This window comes from Talpa occidentalis, unplaced genomic scaffold (assembly GCF_014898055.3).
Source record: "Talpa occidentalis isolate TD23 unplaced genomic scaffold, MPIMG_talOcc4v2.1 talOcc4.14, whole genome shotgun sequence".
Classification (NCBI taxonomy): Eukaryota; Metazoa; Chordata; class Mammalia; order Eulipotyphla; family Talpidae; genus Talpa; species Talpa occidentalis.
This window is the reverse complement of record NW_023601433.1, coordinates 77,967,978-77,976,242: the sequence shown is the minus strand read 5'-3', so window position 1 is coordinate 77,976,242 and position 8,265 is coordinate 77,967,978. Positions and strand designations below refer to the sequence as shown.

Genomic DNA, 8,265 nt, shown 5'->3' with positions numbered 1-8,265 from the left:
GTTGATTTAAAGAAAAATGTAACAATAAAACAGATGATTCACAAATGGGCAAAAAGTATGATGGGATATCTTTTCCCACACACCCCTGCTATAGGTATTACTGTTAATCCCATTTTATGGCAGGGGAAACTGAGCTCAGAGAGGTGAAGGCATTTGCCTGAGGGCACGCAGCTGGGACATGGTAGAGTTCAGATTTGAACTGGAGTCAGTCTTCAGAGCTGCTGTGTGAGCCAAGGCCATACATCAGATGGGCCATTTCATTCTAACACTCAGCTTCCAGTCACCAGCTACCAAAAGTCACTTTGTACGTGGCCTATTTGCCCTTGACAAAAATCCTGCCAAGAGTTAAGCAACTTTTGTTTGGTCCAATCTCAGGGTTAAGGAGGACTCGGGACAGCCTATTCAGATCTGTTTTGAAGTTCAGGGCCTAGACACTCACCAGCCTGATTCAGGGGCCAATGGAAACAGGGAACACCCCTGGTGACCCACAGCTACTTTCCTGGCCCCAATAGGACCCACCTCGGCTGTAGGGCTTATGACCATGTCTGCAACTGGATACTTCCCATCACCACTGGGATCATTCCCATTTCACAGATGAGAAAACAGGCAGGCTGAGAGAACCTGCCCAAGCCGTACAACTGCCCTGCAGCAGAGTGGGGTCTCCCGCCCCTGAAAGCCCAGCTCCAGAACCCAAGCTCTAAACCAGGGCCAGCAGACTTGCTCTTTTAAGGTGCCTTTGGATTTTGTGGGCCACCGCAATGGTTTAAAGCAGGAGTTGGCAACTACAACTTGTGGGCTGAATGCAGCCCAACACCTGTTTTTATAAATAAAGTTTTATTGAAAGACAGTCATACTCGCTTGCACTCTACAGGCACAGCAGAGTCAAGCAGCAGTCGAGGGCTCAAGAAGCAGAAATGCAGAGCAAAGCATCTACATGAAGTAAAAGAGGTGGGGTTTAAGTGGATCCCATAAAAAGATGGTTTTAATCCATGTGATGCTCCTGCTGCAGTGCCAGGAACCAGGTAAGAGTCCGATGATTGTCTCCCACACTCCAGCCTCCAAAAGGGGGTGTCATGGGAAGGGTGTCAAGCTGGTATGACATCTGGCCAGCTGTGCTTCAAAGGGGCCACTTCCCCCTCAATGGTCTCAGAGCAGGAAGGCTCAAGATAGAGCAGGAATGGTTATGGCCTCCAAGGAACCTGCTGCTTTCCTTCCATCTTGAACCTGTGGGCAAATTTGGCAACTGTGCACCAGGGCAATGAATTGCTCTCAAAGGAAACAGAGGCAGCATCTTCATTAGAGAAACTAATGAGCAGCTTAAGGAGGTAAAGAATAAAAATGCTGAAAGCAGTCAGGACAAAAGATCACAGATTGTATGATTCCACTTACAGGAAATGTCCAGAACAGAGAACTTTATGCAGATAGAAAATAGATTGTCAGGGGCTGAAGGAGAGAGTGGGGGAGGCATGGGGGATAGAATGGGAGGATGATAGAAATATTCTAAAATCGATTGTGGCCATGTGGATATACTAGAAACCTTTGACGTGTACGCTTTCAACAGTGTTATATACCAATCAAGCTGCTATTTAAAAATAAGTTGCCTCAGTTCTAAACATTTCTCTCATTCTCCTAAGATCTCCAAAGCCACCACCATCACTCTGATTAGGGTTGCACTCATTTTGCAATAATTTTTTTAAAGAGCATTTCTTCAACACCTGAAAAAGACCCTTTGATGTCTATCCAAAGCCCTCCCAGGAATTCTTATCATTTAAAAGAGAAATGTGTATTAAAAGCTTGGCTTTCTTAGCTAGGCAGGCACCTGTGTTAATTTCCTTGTCTCCATGTTACTATGGCAACAGAAAGCTTCCACTGAGAACTTGTGGGACACATCCAAACGGACTGCAATTGGGACACAGGATGGCCTGCAGTCCCTCTGCCCAGCAGGTCCCAGGTGCTGGTCACATAAAGGCTGCAGCCAGGGGTAGGCGGGAGTCAGTGAATAGAGAAGGGGAATGCAGGTGGTACCTCCTCCAGGTCTGCACTCCATGCTGCCCAAGTGGCCACAATGAGTCACCATTACCATTCAGAAAGAGAGGGTGTTAGTCACGTCTCCTAGAGACTGTCCTCTCCACCAGCATCCTCAGCACCTGAGCCAGTTTCCGTGTCAACACAGCCATATTTTTAGGTAGGAGTAGGAGTTTCCTGAGCCAATGAGAACAGGTTGGTCAAAAGGCTTTCATTAAACAGCTGCGGGAAAGGCAGTCAGCAACTGGGAACCACTGTTCTCACGGGGAAGTCTCAAGCCTGCAGAATCTGCCTCCTAGCAGGGGTCCTCATCTCCCTCCTGTGGGGCTGTTGGGCCAGAACCACAGGGAAAGAGGAGGGGCAGGCACAGGGGGAATAGCATAAGCAGATCCGTCCTTCTTTGTGAGCCTCCTGTAGCCCCCCCCCAGCCTGTACAAAAGTTGGTCTCTGTAGAGCTCAGCAGAAGACAGCTTTGGAAAAAGCCAGGCCATAAAAGACACTGTTCTTCTATCAACCATACTGGGGAAAGCCCGCCGCCATGTTGTGAGGACACTCAAGCAGCCCTGTGGAGCTGCCCACATGGACAGGAAGAGAAGCCCCTGACCACCAACCAGCACCAACTTGCAGGATGTGCGTGAGCCACCTTGTAAATGGGTCCCCAGTGCAGGCGACAGTAGCCTCACCCCACTGCGACCGCAGTCTTAAGAGCAGACCCTGAGTCGTAATAATCCAGCTAAGATGTTCCTGGATTCTTGATACACAAACTATGCAAATTGATAAATACTTATAGTCTTAGATTTGTGGCATGGCTCTCTCCTTGCCCTCTATCAACTCCAGTTTCCCCACCTAACAGCTAAAGTGTAACCTGTCAGCTCTGAAATCATAGGGTCTCATAGTGGTTAAAACCTTAAGGTTTTAGTCTGGAAGACCACTTGTGACCCTTGGCTCTGCCACTTGCTTGCTGTGTGACCTCAGGGTAATTACCTAACTTCTCTGAGTCTCAGCTTCACCTTCCATAAAGTGGGCTTAATGACACAGTTTTACTTTAATGGTTTCAGTTACCCTAGTCAAGGATGGTTCAAAAACATTCTGAACAATACACTATTTTGAGAGTCTACATTCACATAATCTTTAGAACAGTATATAATCATGCATTGCTTAACAATGGGTATACACTCTGACAAATGTGCCATTAGGCAATTTCATCTCTGTATGAACACAGCAATTACACAAACCTAGAAGGTCCAGCCTGCCACACCTAGACCCTGTGGAGGAATCACCGTGGTAAATGCAGACTGTGGTTGAACGATGGAAGGTTGTTGTGACTGTATTGTTACAACTGTTCATTTTATGACTATTGTTGTTAACCTCCTACTGTGCCTAATTTATAAGTTAAACTTTATCATAGGTAATGTGTACAAGAAAGAACATAGTATATATAGGCTTCAGTACTCTCCATGGTTTCAGACATCTGCTGGGGGCCCTGAATTCTATCTCCCCAAGGTTAAGGAGAAACTACTATATCTACTTCATGGCACTATTACCAAATTCCAGTAAAATAATATGAATCAATTACTTAGTATCCAGTAAGTACTTAACAAGCGTTAGTTACCACTCCCAAGAGTCAGATACCGTGGTAGGTACAATTATTACCATTATAGCTAAGATCCAGGAAGATCACAAAGGACTTTATTGGTCTGGAGCAGGCCCAGTTATGGGTTTGTTTTTTTAAAAAAGCTCCTCAGGTGATTCTTTTAGAAACTCTGCCCTAGAGAAACTTCTGCATGTGTGCCAAAAAAGCACACAGGAATTATACTGCAATACAGTTTTGTAACAGGGAAAGATTGGAAGTTATCCAAATGCCCATTAATGGGTACATGGGAAATAAATTATAAGTGGAGTAGCATGCAGTAATATAAAATGAATAACCTAGAACTTCTCTAAAGCATTGTGCTGAGACAAAAAACAACAACAAAAAAAAACACAGAAAGATGCATAGAACATTGTTATAAAGAAAATGACAGTCCCCAAATGAAGGTACTTGTCTTAAGCCCACCAAAATTTAATATCTAACCTAACTGTGATCCTCCCCTCTCAGGAATGTATTCTTAACTGATTAGTTAGACGTACATAGAAAAAAAACTAATATAATTGTGTATGGGTGATTTTTCTTCTTGTTTATTTGTGCCTTCTACTATATTTCTAACTATCCCATCTTGTTTTTTGGAAATAAAGTTATTGGTTATGTAACAAGAAAAAAGCAGTGATGTTTAAGTTTTTTGAGAAATGCATTTCTCAAATGACTTGCTCTAAAGATAATACTTATTTGCATGTCTGAGATCTAATTGGTGAAAATTAACTTGACCTGTATGGTATGAACAACATCCTGAGTCGGGCCTCCCTGGTGGAGCAAGGGGTTAAGACACAACCTATGAAGCTGTCCGCAGCCACTGCAGCATGAGTTCGATCCCCAGCCAAGGAGCAACCCACTTGGCACAGCAGATCTCTCCTGTCTCGCCCGCTACTCCCTTCAGCAGTGGATTTCCGTAGATTCACCTGTTCTGCTCCCTACCTTGTCACTGGTGAATCATTTCACCCCCTGCAGTTCTTCTATACAAAAATAAAATAAGAAGGAGATGAAGCAAGAATTGGGGGGAAGGGCCGCTGGATGTCCTCTTCTTCTGAAGCAACATGAAGTCAGGAGGAAAAAAAAAGTACCGAGGTGGGCTGGGAATTAGAGGAATCTGGGAGAGAGAATGGGTATGGTGTATTTTCTTCTAAATGAAGTGGAGTCATTCTGGAGCCTTCCCAATGCAATCTGGCCTTAAGTTGGGGAGTTTTGTGTTTCCTAAGCAAAAGAAGCTGCTTCTGCCAGCAAAAAAGTACTTGACTGCTGTTTCTTAAAGAGGCATAAGGTTGTTTTGTTTTGTTTTGCATAATGGACACATTTCCTGTGCAACCACTTTCAGGTTCTTTGTCAAGTGTCAAGGTACGCTTTTAGAAAACTTCTGCGTGGGCCACAGGGAGGCAATTTCCACCAAACACAGGATGGTTAAGATGGAGAAAGCCAACATTTGAATATCGCTTCAGGGACCATATTTTGTGCATTCAACACAACTGAATGCAGACAGCCTCCAGAAAGAAAATTGACTATAAACTCCTGACAAAGGAATTGATGGAGGGATGAGATGCCAGCTGAACTACTGCCCCCTGGTGTCCACAGACTGTGGTGCAATCATTTGCCAAGAGTCATTTGTGCTGGCCTCCTCCCATATTCCCTGCCTGTTCTCTGCAGACAGCTTCCAGAGACTAACAGGGATTACAACTTGGCAGCCCTTTGAAGGGAAGACAGGCCAACTGCTTAAAATCTGTATATTTTCCTTGAAAATCTAGGCCTGAATTTTCTTTTGAGAACTTGGAAAACCTGTCAATTTTTGAACTGTATCACAGCATAATAAATATAGGCTAGAGTTGAGAAGCTGCTGCCCACTTCAGACAAGGCAGGGGTTTCTCATATTCACCACATTCCACACCTCTCCCTATTGTCTCACACTCAGGTAGTTTTATTCATTAACAGTTCTTGTGTAGCACCTGGATTTGCTACCTGTGGCCAAAAGTCATTAAGGAGGTTACACTGAAATCCCAAGAAGGAGAGGAAAGAGGATAGTACCTTGAGAGAAAATTATTACATCACCAAATGTCTAAGAGGGACAGAGACCCACAAATTCTGATACCCTGCTCAGCAGGGTAAGTGACTTACTCCTAGTCACACAGTCAGGAAGCAGTGGGCCCTGCATTTGAACATACATCTGTCTGACCCCAGAGCTTTAGAGTTTTCCACCTCTCTCATGTGTCCGGAGCCGTCCGGAGTATGTGCCGTGTTGCATATGCGTGCCATGAGTTCGCTTTACCGTTTCGCCTTTGGAGAACCACAGGTTTTTCCTGTAAAGCACATGAGACTGGGAGGTATGGGGGGAGGAGCTACGAGGGTATAAGAGGAGAACGCGGGAGAGAGAGGGAGAAGAAGAAAAGAGATTTAAGAGGAGAACCACGAGAAAGGAGAGTTACTGCGAGAGGAGCAGAGAGAAGGCCAGGGAAGTAAGAAAGTCAGGGAAAAGGAAAACATGTAAAAGTAGGAAAAGGATAAAGGAAAAATAAAGAAGCAAACGCTAGCGTCAAGTTGTCAAGCCCCTCATTTCAATCCTCAGCCCTTCTCTTTCCGTGCCTCCGAATCCCGAGGGTCGGGACACTCATGATTAGCTGATAGTAGCCCTTCCTCAGGGGGGAGGTTTTAATAATGACATTACCACTTAGACAATCAAAAATGAAATTCAGGGGACTCTGAAAGAACAAGAATCAAAGTCTTTGTTCAAAAGATAGGAACAAGCAGTCCCAGAAATAACCACCATCCTGATTTTTGTTTCTTGAAAACTCCATGGTTTGTCCCACTTCAGCTATTTAATATTCAGATCAACAATACTTCTTGAGCATCTACTCCATGACACAGGTTGGGAGTTGGGGAAAAACAGGGGCTAGACAAGATATAAAAGGGCGCCCAACGGGCAAAAAGCTGTGTGGTCCCTCACCTCACATTGTTCCCCCGTGTTGTCCTTCATGATCACACATATCTCCCTGGACCTGGACACTTCATTTTGTGCTGTGGATCAGTAGCTTCCCTGGAATCTCACTGAAACCTGCAAAAGGACAAGGAAAGCAGAAAAGTCTTGGTGCAGGAATAATTGCAACATGGATGCTTATCAAGTGAATGCTCTCTGCCAAGATGTGTAGGATGTCACCTCACCCTACACAAAACCCTAGGAGGAGGTACTGTCATCATTGTCAGCCCCATTTTAGGAAAGCTGGGGATCAGGAAGATCAAGTGACTTGCTGAATGTAACTTAGTTTGCAGATGCAGAGCTTGGTTGGACAACCTGAACTTGGCTGGACAATCTGAGCTTGGCTGGACAACCACTGCCAGGCACTGGCTCCCAAGGGGAATGTGTGTCGTGGAGAAGGTGAAGTCCTGAAGTGATCAATTTTTTGCATATCCCAAACTAGAGGGCAAAGGAGAGGTAAGCTTTTTGTTCATTTTACAATGGGGAAACTGAGGCTTAGAATAACTTACCTAGGGTCATACAGCATAGGTGACAAAATCTGAATTTGAGCCCGGGTCTCTCTGACACCTTAAAGATGCTGCTGACATCTTAAAGCTTACCATTTCCGGGCACATCCTAGGTGCTGGGATTCAAAACTTGTGGACTAAGATGGAGGCTTCAGCGCTCAGCTTCAAGGGTTGACAATCTTCTCATAAGGACGACAAAATAACAGTCAGCCCCTTCTTAAGAGGATGAAAATGTAGGGCCTCCCCGGTGGCACAGTGGGTTGAGTGCAGCGTTGTGAAGGTGTCCGCAGCCTCTGCAGCGCAGGTTCGCTTCCCGGCCAGCCAGGGAGATACCCACATGGCGGGGCAGACCTCTCCTGCCTCGCCCGCTGCTCCCCTCAGCAGTGTATTTTAGTCAGTCTGCCTGTTCTGTTCCCCACTCTGCCTCTGGTGAATCCTCTCACCCTCCGGCGCCTCTGGCCTGTATCCCAGCTTTTGTATAAAAATAAATAAATCTAAAAAAAAAAAAGAGGATGAAAATGTAAAAGGGGGGGGGCTGGAATGCGAAAGAAGGAGAGAGAAAGTGTTAGGGGGAAAGGATGTCCTGAGCTAATCCCATACAGGCTTTGTGGACGCCACCCCCACTCCAGACCAAAGCCATCAGGACATTGGGAAAGACAAATCCCGTCACCCCCAAAGGGAAGGTGGCTGCCCTATAACGAAAGGACAGAGTGACCCCGCGGGGGCAAATGTGGAGGTTTGGAACTGGGGTGCGGGTAAGGGGCTGTGCAGTCAGATGAAGCGGCGGAGACGTGGAAGCCATCATAACCTCATCGCACGTCTAAGAAAACTGAGGCCCAGGACAGCGGCGCCGGGCCGAGTCGAGGGGACCCGAGGGAAGAGCGGCACGTTCCGGGGGGGGGCCCGACAGCGCCACAGGCCTCACCACACCGGCTTCTCCCGCCAGTCGCCCAGGCCCCGCCCCCCTCCGCCTATTGGCTGTTGCTGGCACGAGACCGTCCCCGGACCCAGCCAATGGGAGTGGCCCACGGCGCGTCTTTCCCGGGAAAGCAGACGCTGACGCGAGAACCCGGAAATGCGAGGGGCGGACGAGTTGGGGAAGCCAATCCGCGGAGACG

The 8,265-nt window shown here is 46.5% G+C and overlaps 1 long non-coding RNA gene across 1 annotated transcript; it reads right to left on the bottom strand.

The window, feature by feature from the left end:
• Nucleotides 1–849: 849 nt before the first annotated feature.
• Nucleotides 850–8,037, bottom strand: LOC119245300 (uncharacterized). Its single transcript, XR_005125259.2, has 4 exons — nucleotides 7,956–8,037; nucleotides 7,241–7,641; nucleotides 6,612–6,719; nucleotides 850–1,224 (listed from the first exon to the last, which is right to left on the bottom strand). It is a non-coding gene; the product is annotated as an uncharacterized LOC119245300 (long non-coding RNA).
• Nucleotides 8,038–8,265: the final 228 nt, after the last annotated feature.